The 18,624-nt window shown below is 39.3% G+C and overlaps 1 protein-coding gene across 3 annotated transcripts in view; it reads left to right on the plus strand.

Moving 5' to 3' along the window:
* Positions 1-7,805: 7,805 nt before the first annotated feature.
* LOC149263958 (Integrase-type DNA-binding superfamily protein) overlaps positions 7,806-18,624 on the plus strand; it is a 170,220-nt gene continuing 159,401 nt past the window's right edge. For 2 of the 3 annotated variants that reach the window (XM_089427135.1, XM_089427142.1), the window contains exon 1: positions 7,806-8,133. The gene's annotated coding sequence lies outside the window, so the exon portion shown is untranslated. The remainder of the gene's footprint in view (positions 8,134-18,624) is intronic. The other variant, XM_089427129.1, reaches the window with a different exon arrangement.

Below are 18,624 nucleotides of genomic sequence, written 5' to 3' on the forward strand. Positions count from 1 at the left end.
AGAAACGGATAGTGGATATATTAGTTACTTGGCCTTAATTCCAAAAATTGGATTACAAAAGATGAGTCTAATTCTACAAGTACCGCATAACCATGCAAAGCCATGGCATTTATGCTTAGCTCACATCTCTTTTTGGCTGCTACTATGAGGTCAATTTCAGGGATTTTCCCAAGTTTATGGATACATACAAACTGGTTTAACAAAAGGCAGTAAAACATGACAGCTAGCTAAATTAAGGAATTGGATCCCATGTTTCCTGTCCGCCTCTGAGTAAGGCTCCAACCGTAAGGAGGGCTGCTTTGTTGGCTTCAATGTCCACCTCCTTATTATTAGCTCTCAACACATGGTAGAAATTCAAATTCTGGAAAGAGTCTGTTATTCTGAACTACTTTTTATGCTGAAGATTGAGAGAGGAGCCCCAATTTATATCTTGCTGGCTGAGATTTAAATCATCTTTATGATCTCTCAGACACTCTTTTAGCTGGCATTTAATCTTAACTACCACAAGCTTGGCATCCTATTCGTAGTTTTTGAAGATCCTTTTATTTCGCTCAAGCCAGCCCTGCCAACAGATTATTTTAGGGAGAGCAGACCAAGCAACTCTGATGATTTTGTTTTTTGGGGGAGGTCCAGGATACCTTTGCAGCCAATTAGCAAAAAATTCAAGAGTGGAGGAAGGCAACGCGAAGCTGGAACTCAAAGTTCCCAACAAATCTGTCCAAATCTGCAAAGTGTAGATGCATTCAAGCATCAGGTGAATTACACTTTCCTGGTTAACCTTACAAAGGCTACACCTTGAAGGACCGTGGAAACCACGTTTCTGAAGATTATCATCTGTCAAGATTTTGGAGTGACATAGCAGCCAGTTGAAGAAGTCGATTTTAGGCAAGGAGGGATGATGCCATATCCCTTTCCACGGCTCAGGGTTCGTGGCCACGTGAGGGCACTCACACAGCTTGGCGTAACCTTGAGCAACGGTGTATCCACCAGCCTGCGTACCCCATCCTCTTGAGTCCTGTTTTCGATCCAGCGATGGAGCCAATCCGTGGAGCTTGGAAAGCAGGATCTCACGCTCCATAGATAAATCAGGGGGCGTTTGAAGATTCCAACCAGCCCAACGTGAATTCTGCCAAACTGAAATATCCCACAGAGTATGCATTCCAGCCTCATTCATTCATCTGCACAACACTTTAAGTGAACGACAGTCTTCCAGCAGCTCGTTGTTCAATATTTTGTCTGTCCAAAGATTGATCCTTTTCCCATTACCGGGAACCCAGAAGGCATGAGTGTTTATGAGAGGGCAGGCTCTATTGCAAAGCTTCAGAAAGGGCGTATTTGGAAGCATCATAGGGTGATCCAGGCAGCGAGAACGCTGGCCTTTGAAATATTTTTTCCAAAGAGCTAATTGCGCCCAGCCAGGGTTAGGTGCAATAATTCTTCAAATTAATTTAGCTCCCATTGCAATATTATGGTAGCCAAGATTTTTGAAATTCAAGCCTCCTTCCAACAACGGTTTGGAGATGGATTCCCAGCTGACTAGCAGAAACTTTTTCTCATTCTGCTTGCCCCCCTTCCAAAAAATTTTATGAATGATCTCCTCCATTTTTCTGAGAATACTAATGGGAGCAAGAAAGACAAAAAACTGAAATAAGGGAAGACTGGTAAGAACAGATTTAATGAGGATAGACTTACCAGCAATGTTAAGCCAGGAAAAACCCCAGGCAAGCAACTTGCTCTTGAATTTCTCCAATTGGGGGAGCCAATCTCTGTTGTAGGCTCTTTTGAGGAAAATCGAGAGGCCCAAGTACTTGAAGGATGTCCAATTTGAAGATGCGGCGAAATCAAAGGTTCTGGAAATGGAGTTGAGCAAGCTGGAAGTGGTGTTCCAACAATAGATATGGCATTTTCCATTGTTTAGACTGCTTCCCGAAACCATGCAAAACTTGTCCAAAGATCTTTTAAATCTGGAGGCCATAAGCACAGAAGCCGCTCCCAATAACAAGGTGTCATCCGTAAAGAGGGCATGATTTATGTTTTTAACACCTCTTGCAATACAGAGCCCAGTGATATCCTGATCTGCCCTTTTTTTATCTAAGTAGAAACTGAGGACTGAGGCTTGAAGAACAAACAGAAGAGGTGAGAGAGGGCACCCCTGCCTGAGCCCTCTCGAGGCTTTGAAAAAATCAGCAACTCTGCCATTTACTAATGGGGCAATCCAAGGCTCCGAGATGTAAGCCCGAATCCAATTTATAAATTTCTCCCCAAATCCAAACTTATGTAAGACTTTCAGTAGAAAGCTATGCCTAACTCTATCAAAAGCATTTGCTAAATCAAGTTTGACAACCATACCTTTTTCATTTTGACTCAGGCTTGAGTCGATTGCCTCTTGGACCAGAATGAAATTGTCCATCTGTCTACCTTGAATGAAGCCTCCTTGGCTTTCCTGTATGATTTTGGGGAGGATGGGTTTCAGTCTATTAGCGATGACTTTGGTGATCAATTTGTATCCAATATTACAGAGCGAAATCGGGCGAAACCTGTTAAAGGAGTTGGATCCCTTCTCTTTGGGAATGAGAGCAAGGAAAGCAGAGTTCGTGCTGCCTCTGATTTTCTGGAAAACTTGGGATTTTAGAACCATTTTGTAGAGATCTTTTTTCACAATAGACCAGCAAATTTGGAGGAATCTTGCTGAGAATCCGTTTGGCCCAGGGGCTTTGTCTGGGTCCATGGCAAATAGGGCATCCTTGACTTCATTCTTGGTGACTTTAGCTTCAAGGAGGTGATTCATTTCAACAGAAATCAATGAGGGGACCACACCCATCATATCTGAATTTTGATCCAGATTTATGTCTTCACTATACAGGCTTTTAAAATGAAGGGAGGCTACTTTTTTGATGTTTGCATTATCCTTGTGAATGATAGAGCCATCTTTGATTTCGGAAATGGAATTGGTACATTTCCTAACCTGAGCTTGTTTGTGGAAGAAGGAAGAGTTCCTGTCCCCTGCTTTAAGCCAAAGACTACGAGACTTAAGTCTCCAATATTCTTCCTCAGCTAGACAAGCCTTGTGATAGTTTTGCTGAAACAGGGCTTCTTTATCTAGGATCTCTTTTGTTATGTCAGTTGTTTCAGCTTGAAGATGATGAATTTCCAGAGCGCGATGAATATTTTTTCTTTCGTTGGCTGGATTGGGCAGAGATTTGGCCCAGCTTTTCAAAGCCCTTTTCACTCTTCTGAGCTTCTCTTCCCAGACGAAAAATGGGGAGCCTTTGACCGGCTGCAACCAAATGCCCTTGACTAATTGCATGAAGTCTGATTCCTTAGCCCAGAGCGGGCTAAATCTGAAGGGAATAGGTCCAAGCTCAAGCTGAAACACGAGTTCCAGCTTGATGGGTTTATGGTCGGAAGTGCTGCAAGGGAGAATATGGACTCTAGCCTCTAAACCAAGAAGAAGAAAAGAGCTTTGAAGAAAGAATCTGTCTAACCTGGCAGCTATGTGGCCAGGACCAATTCTTTTATTAGTCCAAGTATACTTGCTAGAGATTGGCTTGATGTCCAGCAGGTCCCAGTCCTGCATAAGGTCCTCTGCCCATTCCCTAGCCGGATCACGAACAATGCTGCCTCCTCTCTTGTCTGCTGACAGGAGAGTGAGGTTCAGATCTCCAACAATGATGATATTCTCGAGGTTAACTAGATCTGCTTGATTTCTTAAGGAGTCCCAGTAGGCCTTTTTTTCCCTGGCATTCACAGGAACATACATGTTGAAGAGACTGAAAATCTGATTTGTATCTACATGCTGCAATTTTAAGAACAACCAGTGAGAGTTGAGGGTCTCAGAAATGACTGAGAATTTGTTAACGTTCTAAAGGGTGCCCATCCCCACGGAAGCCCCTCGGGCTAAGGTTGCTTTCGCCTCACATTTATTCCAGAGTTTCTTACTTACCTGAAGGAAGGCGGAGTCCTCCAATTTGGTCTCCTGGATGAGAAGTATGTCTGGAGCTTCTGTCCTGATTAAACTTTTGATGGCTTCTTCTTTGATTCTGCTCCCCATACCTCTACAGTTCCAGGAGACAATCTTCATCATTTGTATTTCTGGTTGGCTCCCTTGGAGCCTTGGGGCTGATTTCTCACCATCTTAGGTTTTGTCGCTAATAGCTTCTCAAGAGTTGGTTGGCTCCCTTGGAGCCTTGGGGCTGATTTCTAGCCATCTTAGGTTTTGTCGCTAATAGCTTCTCAAGAGTTGGTTGGCTGCCTTAGAGCTTGTCTTTGAAAGTTTCCAGCTCCCTTTTTTCCCGATCTGTTTTGCGGCCTCTTGTGGATCTCCTTGTCGAGGCTTGGGATTCTCCTATTTCGCCTTCTTCCTCCGAGCCTTCAGATTCTTGCTCAACTTCCTTGACTTCTATAGTGTTTCCTTTGGAACTCTCAGCAAGGCTTGCCCCCTTGGGAGAAGAGGGGGTACCTTTTGTGAGGGGGATTGATTTTTGGATGTCTGCTTCTTGAGTTTCCTCTATTTGTGAGCTTAGAGGGGCGAATTTATTTTCTTGCTCCATTCTGGAAGGGGGTTGCTAAGGAGGGTCCTGCTAAGGGCCTCTTCCAGATGTACCAGCATGCTTTTGGGTTTTCTTGCCATGCTTGACCTGATTCCAACCTTCTTCTTTACCCTTATCTAGTTCAACATTGGTTGGACATCCTTTGGCGAAGTGGCCGTAGACATGGCATTTTCGACACTTGAATGGCAACTGCTCATAGTCAAGCTTTTGCAAATGAGTCTAGCTTCCTACTTTAATTTTGATGGCTTTCGGAAGTCCCACCTCTAGGTCTACTTCTACGCAGATTCGGGCACAGTCATATTGATCTTTGTTGTTTGCTTGATCTATGAATTTCCCAAGGGCGTTGCCGATGTGTTTCAACAAGTCCCAATTCCAACAATGCACTGGGAGATTTGGAAGCCTGACCCACACCGGAAGGACCTTAGGAATGTCGACTGCAGGGTCGAAATCTGGCATCCATTTGTTGAGATAGAGGCCCTTGGGGCCCATGAAATAGGGGCCATTCTGGAAGATTAGATCCTTGTCTTCCTTAGAGGTGAATTCGAAGAGAAAAAACCCTCGTCCTAAGAAATAAGATGTGATGCTATTCTTGATCAAAGGAGCCTAGTTCTTGTTGACCCAGTTCTTAGTGGACTTAGGAGAAGGCCATAGTCCGGTGAACTGACCAACAAGTGCCCGCTCAGCCAAGGATAGGGCGACTTCAGGAATATCTTCGAGCCTCTTGACGAATTTGGCAACTTCATTCTTTTTCTTTTGCGACAAACCGGCCAAAATTCGAGAGAAGGCTTCGGCAGAAGAAGAAGGCGGAGGAGGGGGGAGGGGGGCTGCCTAGGGCGAGCCCGGGGCCTCCATGAACGCGAAATCCTCCCAGCGGAAAACGAGCCACACAACAGGCTCTCAACTGAAGAGCGCAGGTAAGCAAAGACAGAGGGCCCAGGGCCTCGGGGCCGTAGGGCAGGGGGACCTAGGGCACAGGCTAGGGTTTCAAGGGCACTTGCACCAGGGCGATCCGTAACTCTTTAGAGTATTCCTTCTAAGCAGTTTTAAATCTTACTCTAAGATCAAAAGGCTATTTCAATTTGAATAGTGTTTACAAGTAAACTCATATTCTATACTAATTTATTATTAAATCTCATATTTGTGTTATTTTATTTTATTTATAATATAATAAAATAAACATTTAAAAAAATTAAGATTATGAAAGTTAACCTAAGACCATTATATAATGGAAAATTGTCAAATTCAACAAAAGTATACGTTATTTTTTATTATTACCATGTTCATGCTTTCTTAATAAATTTGGTTTAGAAATATATATTATCTTTTATGTTCATGCTTTTCTCATAAATTTCGATATATCATAAGATTAAAATGATTTTTTATGTATTTGTTTTTTCAAAGGTGGATAATTAGGATGAAGTGTTTTTATTTTTTAAATATACTTTTTGGTAAGATTGTGAATTTTAATTGTTTAAAATATGTTTTTAAATGCATAAATGAATTTAGAGCCTTGCAAAATTTATTTAAGATTACACAACTTAAACTTACAATCCCAAATTTGAAATAAAATTAACCAAAAAAACAAATATGAAGTATCATATTTTTTTTCTTACAATAAATATAAATTTGTTTTAATTTTAATATTTAAGGTATAAAAATATATATTATATTTTTTAACATAATAATTGACGGTTGGGAATAATTAATTACTAGATGTTTTTGTTTTTTCATTTGAATATAATTTTTGGTAAAATTGTGAATTTTAGTTGTTTTAAATGTGTTTTTAAATGCATAAATGAAAATTTTATAAGATTACACAACTTAAATTTACCATCCCAAATTTGAAACAAAATTAACCAAAAAAACAAATATAAAGTATCTATTATTTTTTTTCTTATTATAAATATAAATTTATTTTAATTTTAATATTTTTATACATAAAAATATAAATTTATATTTTTTAACATAATAGTGTCGGAAATTTGTTATATCTTTACTCTCTACTATATATTGGTTTTCTGTATATTAGTTTTTATTATATCTTTACTCTCTACTATATATTGGTTTTCTGTATACTAGTTTTCTAGTTCAACTATCCATCTATATCTTGATAATGAACTACAATAAGTGATCAACTTGTCCTGACGATGAACCACAAGTTTTTCTATGTGATTTTCGCCCAAGATTCTTCAATAAGATTAAAAATGTGTTGACATAAACTTAATAATAATTGACATAAATTTTAATATGTAATTTTTCCTTTAAAATAATTTTATTATTATCATAATAATAGTTATTTAAATTTAAAATACTAAAGAACTTCTTCAAGTTCGATATTTGGATATACCTATAACTTTTTAACTTCTTCCCCATGATAATAATTACTAAAAGTTCCATTTGATTCCAAATATTAAACTTTGGATCTTATTAGCCCTAATTTACTCCTCGCATTATCTCTAGGTTTTTCGTTATTATATAAATGGGTGTAATGTCACTTAACACAAAACAATAATTCTCACTCGGTTACCAAGGTAAAAGCTATTAAATATCTTGCGTCATATAAAAAATAAATGCTTATAGTTAAGTTAGTGCAGAGTAGTTAAAACAACGTATTACAAAATCACATAAATGGACTAAAATTAATACTTTCCCCACATTAATTAATGACAATCTATCACAACTAACCCAACCAGAGCAAACTACATTTCTTCATTTAAGTGTGAGAGCAGTCAAAACAAAAGACTTTACCACCTTTTTTATTATATTTTATTTTTACAAGTAGTGAAAACACATATTTACGCTGAAAAAAGCCCTAGCGCCCTAAATCCTCTACCGCGTGGGCAGCGTCACCAGCTACAGAAACAAACACCGCCACCAACTTTTTTTTTGTCAAACCGCCACACCAACCAACCCTAAAATATCAACTCACGTCCCCTGCCCCGCAGTCAAAGGAAGTGTAGTAACAAAAACAAAATTTACCAGGAGGGATAAATTTGGCTATCCAATCGGTCAACTCCCCCACAGGCATTATTAACTCCGGCGGGGTGTTGAAAACTGGCATTATCTTCGTCGCCATTGGCCGGGCACTACGATTCCCTCCCACATGATGATGTATGGCCGTCGGCCTCGTAACACCCGCCATATTTAGCGGGAGATACGCGCAGTTAATCTCCACCGCTAAATCAATTGGAGACGGATACCGATAGATGGATGAGACAAGACAAACCAAACCAAACCTGGCTAAAAGGAAAGGCAAAGAAAAGGTGGTAGAGAGAACTAAGCTATATGGTGGAAGGGGGAAGGAATTTTCCTGCTCGTTTCTTCTGATTTACTTATCGTCTTCTTCTTCTTCTCCTTGTTATCTCTCTGGTGGTTGTCTGTTCTGTGCTCGCTTTTGGTCCAACCCTCGCCACCCTACGAGTCTAGCACAAGTATCCCCGGGGTTCGATCTGGTGCCTGCCATGGATTAATGGAGCGGCCGCGACTTACCTATGCCTTTTCTCTTTCTCGTGAAGATTTGCATCGTCTGCCATTAAATTAACCAGGCGGAGCCAAGGGAACTACGGAGGACTCGGCTGGACAGGTTTGAACCCAGGACCTTTACCCCTTATTTTCCTGTATATGTACATATAAACACCGAATGAATGCCTGTCTTCCTTTCTCGATTTCTTCCTCTTTGCGTAAATGTGGCTGCGCCTCTTTAATGGCCGCAAAGTTGGCGGAATCGTCATTCGTCATGATTTCGTCCATAATTTTGTCGACTTTGAGCATTCTGCTTGGATTCTCTCAGCTCCGCGTTCGCTTGCAATGGAGATTAAACATTTTGTAGCTCGGATGCAGAGTGCCCTGTTTATGTGATGTATTTTAATAATTTTCACGTCCGCGGTTGTGGTGGCGGTGGGAATCGATCGTGGACTTGTGGCTTCGCTGTGCAGGGTCTTCTTGTGGAAGTGATGTCATGGCCGCCCGCGTTATTTAGGCTCGGTGATTCTGAATTTGTCATCTGAAACGGAACCTTTCTGGTCCTTCTAGAAGAATCCCAAATCTTTAATGTCCTGTGTTGCTGTGCTTAAAGCTGGCCTCAATCCGGTTTTCGTTCATGGCTTCGATTTAGAATTTTGGTCTGCTCTAGTTAGAGCACGAAAACCCTTTATCCGTCACCACATTACAGGACTAAGCTGCTTCGCTGAGCCTACTTCACATCTATTTCCTGCATAGCTTCATAGTTTCAACACATGGCTCTCGTTTCTCTTATTTATCCCTGCCGGTTTGTTGAACTCGTCCTTTCTCTGTTGCTTAACTTAGAGTTTCCTCGACCGGTTCAAATTTATCATCGGTTCACATTGTAGACGCAGGATCTTTTGCACAGCTCGGTTTACCTTTTAAGCAAAACCCTGGTGGCATACAGAACCCGCAAAGCTTGTGACCCCTGCTTAATTTGTAGTTACTGGGTTCCCATGTTATTTTCGCTAGCGAACTTCGACAGTTGCCATTTTTGCAAAGCCATTGTGGATACTGCTTAATTTGATAGTCTTAGCAATTGGTTTAAATTTCGTGATTAATTTGATTATTGCCCTTTCCCTTCGAGATCCTATGTCTAACCGAATCTATGCAATACGTAACCCATCTAATTAGCTTGGTAGTTAAAGTATTTGCTTCTTACTTAGTTTCGCTGACGTATGCGTTTTCCCAAATATATTAGTTTGTGCTATGCATAAGGATAACTTCTCCATCAGTTTTTGATCACTCCAGCTGGCTATTTGTAGATGGATATATCCTTAACTCGGTAGTTCCTCAAGCTAGCCAAAACCACTTCATTTACTTTAAACCGTCACGCCACATGTTTATCACATTTGTGTTCCTTATACATGTCACTTTCTTGGGTAACATCTTAGAAAGGAAAGAAACTGACCCGTTCAAATGTCCTGCCCCCCTCCCAAGCCATGGTGCCTAGTAAGCATAGAGCTTCACCAGTTTGAAGACAAAACTCCCAAAATCTTTTAAGGGTAGCATTGTGCGTTTGAAGGCATTTCACTTTCGGATGTCGTACTTGCTTTGCATTGCAGCAAATGTGCTTTGAATGCGTTTCAGGTTTGGGTAATGGATGAGCTTTGACCTTCCCATGTAAATTCATATAGTCCCAGACTTATAGGGCCACAGTGTTTAGTGCTTGTCAATTTCTGAGAGAAAAGGTCCATACTGTTTGTTGAGATACCATTTTTAAGCCTCAGATGTAGATGAGATTCTTGTGAATCTTTCACAGTTGTAATAATGAATTTGAACAGCTGGAATCACCCTTAGCCATTGAGGAGATTGAACACCGAGTGACAAAAGGACAGATATATGACGAGTCAAGATGATTGTAGTACAATTCCTCTTTGAGTAGGCAAGATGTCGTTGTGAGATTAGTGAACAACAATACAGCTGAAGATCTATTCATAATTTACAAAGCATTAATAAAGAGCTTCCTGTAAAGGGTCAGAACCATCCAGTACTTGGACGCCTCCGAGAAGCAAAAACTGCAACTAAGATTTTTCCAAAAACCAAGAAAACACTTCAAAATAGGAGGCATCATAAGGGGATGCCAATATTTGAACAAGTTTAGAATGTCTTACAAGTGATATGATGTTTGTCCTCTCATGTGTAATCAGCCAAGTGGAAGATTGGGAACATAATATGATTTCTAGTGATCCACTAAGAAGAGAAGGGGTTTCATTCTTTTAGTGTTGTTGTTGTTCTGTAGTTGAGTAGAGCATATAGGAGTAGGTGATGAAAGCATAACAAGGGAGGTAGCAGATTCTTTAGTAGCAAGTCAAGTACAATGTCCAGGGAAACTCCATAGAGAGTGCCTTTTTCTTTATATTTGCATTTCTTAATTGAGGAAAAGAGAATAGAGCATAGGTCTCGCCCTCTAGCTAGGGTTTATATCTCGTATTGGGTTTCCCATGTCACATCTTGTGTTTATTTGTAGAATGTGTGTTCATTTTCTTGTTTTTGCATTTTGGTTTAAGTTACTTCTATAAAATTGAGCACTAAGCTAGAAATAATGAATCTATGATCTAAGGTAATAAATTGCATAATAAACGATTTGCATTTTGGTTTAAGTTACTTCCATAAAATTGAGCACTAAGCTAGAAATAATAAATCTATGATCTAAGGTAATAAATTGCATAATAAAAGATTTCAGTACATTGTGAGATCTTTTCTGTGACAAATTGTTCAATTGCAATATCCATGACAATTGATAGATCATATTGGTAGCAAAGTAGTTTCTTCAGGGTTTTTGTGGGAAGTTGCATGATGTAGGAATTGACTTAAGAAGGAAGTTGGGAAACCTTAGCCATGGCAAACGAGTCTAATTGTGACAATCCTCAAGATGGGGCAGGAGTGAGATTTGTGAAGTTGGAATAACAAGTTGTTGATATCTCTATCAACATGGTCCTCCTCATGACAACTCTAATGCATAGGTTTGGACCTTTTGGGGAAGGTTGGTGTCTCTAATTGAAAAGTTGGTTTTGACAACAAATTGGAGATAATGAAGACCCAAAAAAGGAGTTGAAAAAAGAGCTAGAGAATGAGTAACCAAGTTCCAATGTCATCACTTGTTCATAATCTATGTTTAAAATGGAAGCAAAAGAAGACATTAAACTCGACCAAGGTGAGATTGATGCTATTAAGTTGAATCATCATAACAGTTACAAGTTTAATTTTGTGTCGATAATATAGAAGAAGAGTAAAGGATTTCATTTATATAATTGAAATTAGAGGGCCATTCACCAACTTGGTGGGAAAGTGACACAAAAACATTTAGACTGGAGTGTGATCCATTAGTAACTAAGTGGGAGGTGTTTACAACTCTCGTCAAGCCTTAGTTATACCTTATTGGATATGTAGAGGATCGATGGATTTGTTGGCATCACTTCAAGTAGTGGCAAGGGTAGAGTGTGCAAGAGACACCATTGAGTCTAGAAAAATGCAATGTTCCACCAAGTTTCGGGGACGAGGAGGCGAGGGAGTGGGGATATGTAGGAGCGGCCTATGCGAAATCTCCCCACCAATTTTTAGGAAATGTGGGGGGACGTCAGGGTCTTAAAAACTTATAAATGTAAAATATAAATCGATGAATCATATAACTAAAACAAATTTAAAACGAAAGCATGATCATTGATATCATTATCATATAAATTATAATCATACATAATACATGTAATTTTGTAACTGTAACTACTAGTCTACTAACTTACTAACAATGCACAATGAAAATAAATTATAAAATTATAAATGTTTAAAGTTTTAAACTTTAAACCATATTGATGTTCCACTTCCAACTATGAACATTGAATATTGAAAAATATAAAAGTCAAGTCTTTTACATCAGCGACAACGTTTCGTTCAACGAAGGAGCAGACAGAAGGTTGCTTGGCGATGGTGGCAATGTTCAGTTCAACGAAGGAGCAAACAAAAAATGAAATGTGAAATGAACATAATGTAAACCATTCCTGGTCGGTTAACAAATATTTGAAATTACGATTTTTTGTTTCATAAAAAAAATTGCACATTTTTTCTAGGGAAACGACCCCTCAAGACCCCTTAAGACCCCTTTCACTGAGGAAACGACCCCAATTGGAAGAAACGACCCATTTCAAGTTTCCTCACGTACCCTGTTTTTTGGGAGCGTGGGGAAGCATCCCCCTCTTGTCCCCAAGTTCCCGGAGCGCGAGGGAGCTAGGAAACTCGACCCCCAGGTGGGGGGACGCAAACCCGTGGAACACTGGAAAAATGGCGATTATGTTAGCTATATATCCGAAGAAGCTAGATTTACTCAAGTATCTGGGGGTCAATGTTGTATGAAAGCAAGTGATGCTCTTTCACCCTAGGGCAATTGATGAGGCTTGTGCGCAAGCACAATTCTTGGAGAATATAGGCCATGAGAATGGATAACCAAGTGGTTCCAAATAGAAAGACCACCAAAATGCTTCCAAGAAGGGGGAGAAGTGGAAAGGAAAGGACAAGAAGACAACAACCATTGCATATTAGTGCAAGGATCCAAACAACCACTACAACCATTGTTATATTGATGGTCACAACAAAGATAAGTGTTGGAAGCTACATCTTGAGCAGAATCCAAACAATTGTAAGAAGCATGCCATGAAGAAGAATCTACTAACCATGGCTTGAGGCAACCTTCTAGTGTAGAAGGAGGTGAATATGAGTAGCCTTCATCTTAAGGAAGAGAAGGAGATGACTAAACTTTTTCGTATTAAAATCCAAGTCAAAATGGCGAAGGTGGATGCTCTATTCAATTCTTGTTCATAGGCCAACCTCATAGTAGAAGATCGGATTAGCAAACTTGGATTGGGAGTTCATGATCATCCTAACCCATATCCATTGGGATGGGTAAATAAGGATGCAACGCTCAAGGTCACTAAATAGTGTAAGATCAAATTTGTTGCAAGTGTGGATTATATTGATGAAGTGGAGGTAGACGCAATACCACTTAATGTGTGTGGTGTAGTGTTTGAAGGCACCTACATATGTATGAGAAATGCAATCTACTGAGGAGAGATAACCAATACCTCTTAAGCAGGGTTTGGAAGTCTTTCATCATCATTGCACACGAAGTTAAAATTCAAGATCTCTTTGATAAGTGCTAACCAAGACAATAAATTGGTGATGAGGCATCATTGGAGGGATGTTGTAAAGAGCCAAAATGTTAGTTGTGTTGAGAAACTAAGCTTAATGAAGATGATGCTTGATTTATCTTAACTTGATAATTACTTGTGAATGTTAGCTATCTTCTTATTACTCTTGTGTTCTCTTCGTCAAGTAGTTATACAAATGTTCAAAGCGTAAAGATCACAAAGAGACAAAGAACACTAAAAATTAGGCTCCAAGCCAGGGCAAAAACCCACAAGGGGGAAAGCCCAACAATCCTTCTCTTATAGAATCAAATCAAAATGAGATATCCAAGACCCACGACCAAGACCAAAACAACTAGAAAGATTCCAAGTCAAACAAACCCTCCTCCAAGTCTCTTCCAGCAAGTCAAAGTCAACGAAATTCAACATTGGTTAAACTTTCGGAAATTTGGTCAACGTCGTAGAATTTTCGATCTTGCAGTGGAGGTCGAATTTCGGCAAAGTAATTACCTCAGAGATGCCATAGGATTTTTGCACATGTGAGCATAAACAAGGCAAAAAACTCAAATTTTCTCTCTTTTGACTTCCTTCTCTCTCCTTTGACTTCGACTCTCTTTTTTCTGGATTAGGTGCAAAAATGGTTGATGAATGTGATAAGTGAGTGAATCTCCAAGAGGTTGAGTTGACTCTTATATATAGCTGTCTAGGAGGGTCGAAAAGGTGCCACATAGGCCAACTTGTCCAAGGAGGGCTGACTTGGTCTTTGTGTTGACTTTTGACTCAAAAATAAAATTCAAATTCTTTTCTTACAAAGTCCAAATGTGACTTGACTCAAATACATTTTTCATTTTTTTGACTCATAATAAATTATTTTGGACTCTTTTGACTCTATAAGCATGAAGAACATGCTTTGACCAAAAATAAAATAATAATAATAATCAATATGATAAATATATTAATGATGAAATTGCGTTACATTATGAAGACCGACACTGTTTACAATTTCAACAAGTTGGAGTCAATGTTGCAGGGATATAGAGAATTGTTTCAAGAGTCTAAAGGGCTATGACTAAAGAGGGAAGTGGAGCACGACATACAATTGTTGCCCGACTCTATTGCTAAATATTGGGTTATATAGATAGTTTGTTCTAGAAGCAAATGATGTGAATAAACAATTTAACAATTGCTAGAGTAGGGAGTGATTCAACCAAACACCTCCTTGTGGGTCACTTATCATTATAACATTGAAGAAGGATGGGACTTGGTGAATATTATCAACTGCAAAGCTTTGAACAAGATCACCCTCAAGAATTGGTACTTTTTGCCCAATATCAATGATTTGTTAGAGTAGTTGGAGCACACCAAGTACTTCATCAAATTGGATCACAAATCGAGATACCACCGGGTACAAGTTAAAGAAGACACCTAGAAGACTACCTTCAAGATAAGGCATCATCTATATGAATGGTTGCTAGTGCCTTTTGGTTTATGTAATGCACCAACTACATTTATGTGTTTGATGACTAATGTATTGTGTACCTTTTTACATTCATTTGTGATGCTGTACTTAAATGATATATTGGTCTATAGTTCTACTTGGGAAGAACATATCTCACATCTCCTACATGTTTTGGAGTTTCTGAAAAAAGCATTAGTTGTTGGAGAGCTTTAGGAAACATGAGTGCTTAGTAGTCATTGGTGTGTTTAGGGTATGCGATTGGTGGAGGGGATCTCAAAATAGATCTTGTGAAGATGCAACTCATCCTCAAGTTGCCACTTCCTACCAATTTCATTGAAGTTAAGAGTTTTGTTGTGGCATTATAGTACCAATAGAAGTTCATACTTCATAGCACCCTTTCAATTGCAATTGTGCCACTTCATGCCATAGCAACTAGTGGTAGGAACTTCCAGTGGGAAAGGAATTATTAGATAGCTTTTGATGACCCTCAACAAAAGATCAGTGAAGCACTAGTTCTTGCATTGCTTAACTTGTAAGCCTTTGGATGTGGGGATAGATGCAAATGGATATGCTATGAGGGCTATCTTGATTCAGGGAGGTATGTTATATGCTATCCTTATGAAATGCTTCATGGAGTCCTAAACTATCCTACGTTTGATAAGGAACTCTATCTCTGGTTCAAGCTGTTAGGAAGTGGATGCACTATCTAATGTGCAAGGAAACCATTATCCACATTTATTACCAACCTTTGTAGCATTTGTAGGTCCATAGTAAGATTCAACAAACTAGATGCTACAAGTGGTTTCATCTAGTCATCAAATATAAGAAGGAAAGCACTAATAAGTTGGCATGCATGCTTTTGAGATCAACCACTGTTAGTGTTTGCAGCTCATACAGGGATTTCCATGAGGGTGTCTACTTGTGGAAATCATCATTAAATGTATCATTTGCTTTTTCTAGAAGTTCACTTTATTAAGTGATTTTTTTTATTAAAGTGACTTTTAATTAATAAAATGACTACAATGGGTCACTTAATGATTTAATTAAAAGAGAACCATTGATCTCACGATTAGGTATTAATTATTGAAGATTAGTTTTTTAGCTTATGTCAAAGTTATAAAAGAAAGGTCAAAGGACAAAGACGCACAAAGAACATTCATTTCACAAGTCACGTGAGTGAAGGAGAGAATTAGAGATCTAATTTTTAGCCATTGGCGAGGAGTTTTCAGTAGTAGTTCAACAAGGAGAAGGTAACCAGGCAACAAGGAAGAGAAACCGTACAGCCCTCTGAGCAAGCTGTGCAACCATACAGATTGCAGGGCTAGTTGCCTTAATTTTTGTGTAGGCTGAAAATTTCAAGTTTGCTATTCGTTTAATTAATTTCTTGGAGCCATTTTTCTCTGTAAAGGAGCTCTTGTAAGTTTTGAAGATATTTTTAAATGATGATTTAGAAGAGAAGTAATAAATTGTGCACTATGTGATTGCTTTTCTCGTTTTCCACTGCATGTAATATTTAATAATTCCAACAAGTAACTCCATTTGATTTGTTTGCTTAGATAGTTGGTTTTAGGATAATTTAACATGGTAGCAGAGCAACAACTTTAAGAGAAAAGCAAATATATTAGTTTTAGGTTACTTCAGCGAGCTTGAGAGATAAAGCTCAGGACAACCATGTTAGTAACGAGTGTGAAAGTTGAGGATCGACTTGATGGAAGGCAAGAATCTCAGTGATCTTGAAAGAGAGACTTGTGGGAAATCATGTCCAACCCTCCTCCAACTCCAACACAGACCTTAGGGAGCACGCAAATACCAACAGTAGTAGATTCTATAGTCCAGTGTTGAAAATAGTAGTGAGAAAGGTCCTTCTTTGACTTGTGCCCTAGTCAAAGAGACTAGAAGCAATTTTTCCTTAACATGCACAAGTTCCTATAAGTTAAGAACCAATTCCTACAAGTTAGGAGCTAATTCCTAAAAGTTAGGACGAGTTCCTAAAATTTAGGGTGAATTCCTAAAAGTTAGGACGTGTGCATGAAAGCATTGACTAGTGTAGAGATGTGGAAGGCTCAGTTGTTGTCTTCTAGTGCGAGTTATTCTGGGAAAGGACGAGCTAAGAGAGCCTTAACTTCTAAATTAAGGTAGGACGAGTTACAATAACTTGATAGCCTTTGTTAACTCTTCAACCAACATTTTGATTTCCTAAAATAAAGACTTGCTAGATTTAGCCTATTCAAAAAGCTTATAAGGAGGACCAAGGCACAAAATTACTCATTGTCTTGTGAGCACGAGTTGGTGAGACAAGGCAGTAGAGAACACAAATTTGTGTTTGTGTGTGTGAGCTTGTGAGAGGATCGAAGCACCAAGAGAAGCTTGTGTGTAGATTTATAGGAGAATTTCATTGGTACTTGCGCAAGGAAATAGGGAAGCAGGGATCAAAGTCTTGCAAGGAGTGTTTTAGCTTAGTACAAGCAGAGAAAACCAGATTGGTTTCTATTGAAACAAGATTATTTTTGTAAGAGATTTATTGCTCATTCTTCTATCAATAAAATTCTCAAACAAGCAGAGGGTTTTCCCAGTTGGGTTCCCTGGAAAACAAGTGTTTTTATATTGTGTGACTGTGTTATTTCTATTCCTATTCCGCTGCAAAATTACTAGAGAAAATTCTATGTCTTGAGTTACAAGAAAGGTTCAGATTTGTCCATTCAAGCAGATCATAATTTTCATGGAGTTTCTACATGGTATCAGAGCAGAGTTAGTATAAAGACCATCACTAACCATCCAAGTGCATCTCACCTAAGTGGATGCTAATCTGATCTGGCCGAGTTTAGGAGGTGCTGCTAGATGAGTGTTTGGTTCTATGGGTGAAATCTCTAGGATGAGTCCTATAGAACATTAGAGAGGGATGCAACTCTAAACCTCATTTGAAAGGAGGCCTCAATGCCTCAATTGATGACTGGTTTTAGGCCAGATTGCCCTCAAATCTGAATGCATGGATTATGCATAAGGTTGAGGCTTAGGTAGTGTGACCGCAGGTAGAAAAGAGCACGAATTGAGGAGGCTGCAGGTGGATCTTACCCTAGTTTGAGGGAGTCACAACATTGTGGATCAAGGCCGAAGTTGGGGTTGTCATGGTGGTGATAGAAGCCCTAAAAATAGGGTCGAGAACCTCAATTCCAGTGTACAAAACAACAAATATATTAGGATAGTGTGGACGACTTGAAAGGTGAGTTGATTGGTATCCTAGACGTTGATTTGATAGATGATGGAGAGCTGTCCTAAGGTCTAGGACAACAAATCGTATGCCCTAGTTGAGGGTTTCTTCAAGCAAGAACAACCTTTAGAAGTTTTGTCCCTAAATGTGTCTCCAAGTGTGAACAGGAAGACGTGTAGGGCAGAACATGGAGGAGCTGTTTTGAAGTGAAGAAGGAAGCTGGAAATGCTGGTAATGAAGTCTGTTCAAAGGGTTTGAACAACAGATTTAGATGCCCTAGTCTAGGGCTATTGCAGTGCGTGGACAGTCAGCCCAGTCAAGCCTAAAGTCAGTCCAAAAGAAGTGTGCAAGTGTGGAGAGAGGTAGGGTTGTTGTATGGCTGTCAAGGAGCATTGATGATAATATATTGTAGGTTTGTCCTGAAAGTTTTTAGGGAAACAATTCATATTTCCACGAGTGCAAAGATCTCTCAAGGAGTGGCTATGCATGAGGTTCGAGTTCGGGCAACTATTTGACAAGGAGGCCTAGATATGCAAGGGAAACAAAATTGCTAAGTGGAAGACCGTCCTAGTGGTGTTTGGACAAAGATCTGAAGTAGCCTAAGAACAATAAGTGTATGGACTGTTAGTGGTTGATTTGCAAGCCCTAGATCGATAAAAGAGTTGACTGTGTGTGGGCAGTTTCAAAGGCCCCGAGGATAGTGACAATAGGGTTGATGCGTCACAGTGACAGGGTATATTTGTGTGCCCTAGGAGCAACATTCTGGAG

The sequence above is a fragment of the Pinus tabuliformis genome, chromosome 6 (genome assembly GCF_031772625.1).
Source record: "Pinus tabuliformis cultivar Carrire ecotype Pingquan chromosome 6, CPIR1, whole genome shotgun sequence".
NCBI lineage: Eukaryota > Viridiplantae > Streptophyta > Pinopsida > Pinales > Pinaceae > Pinus > Pinus tabuliformis.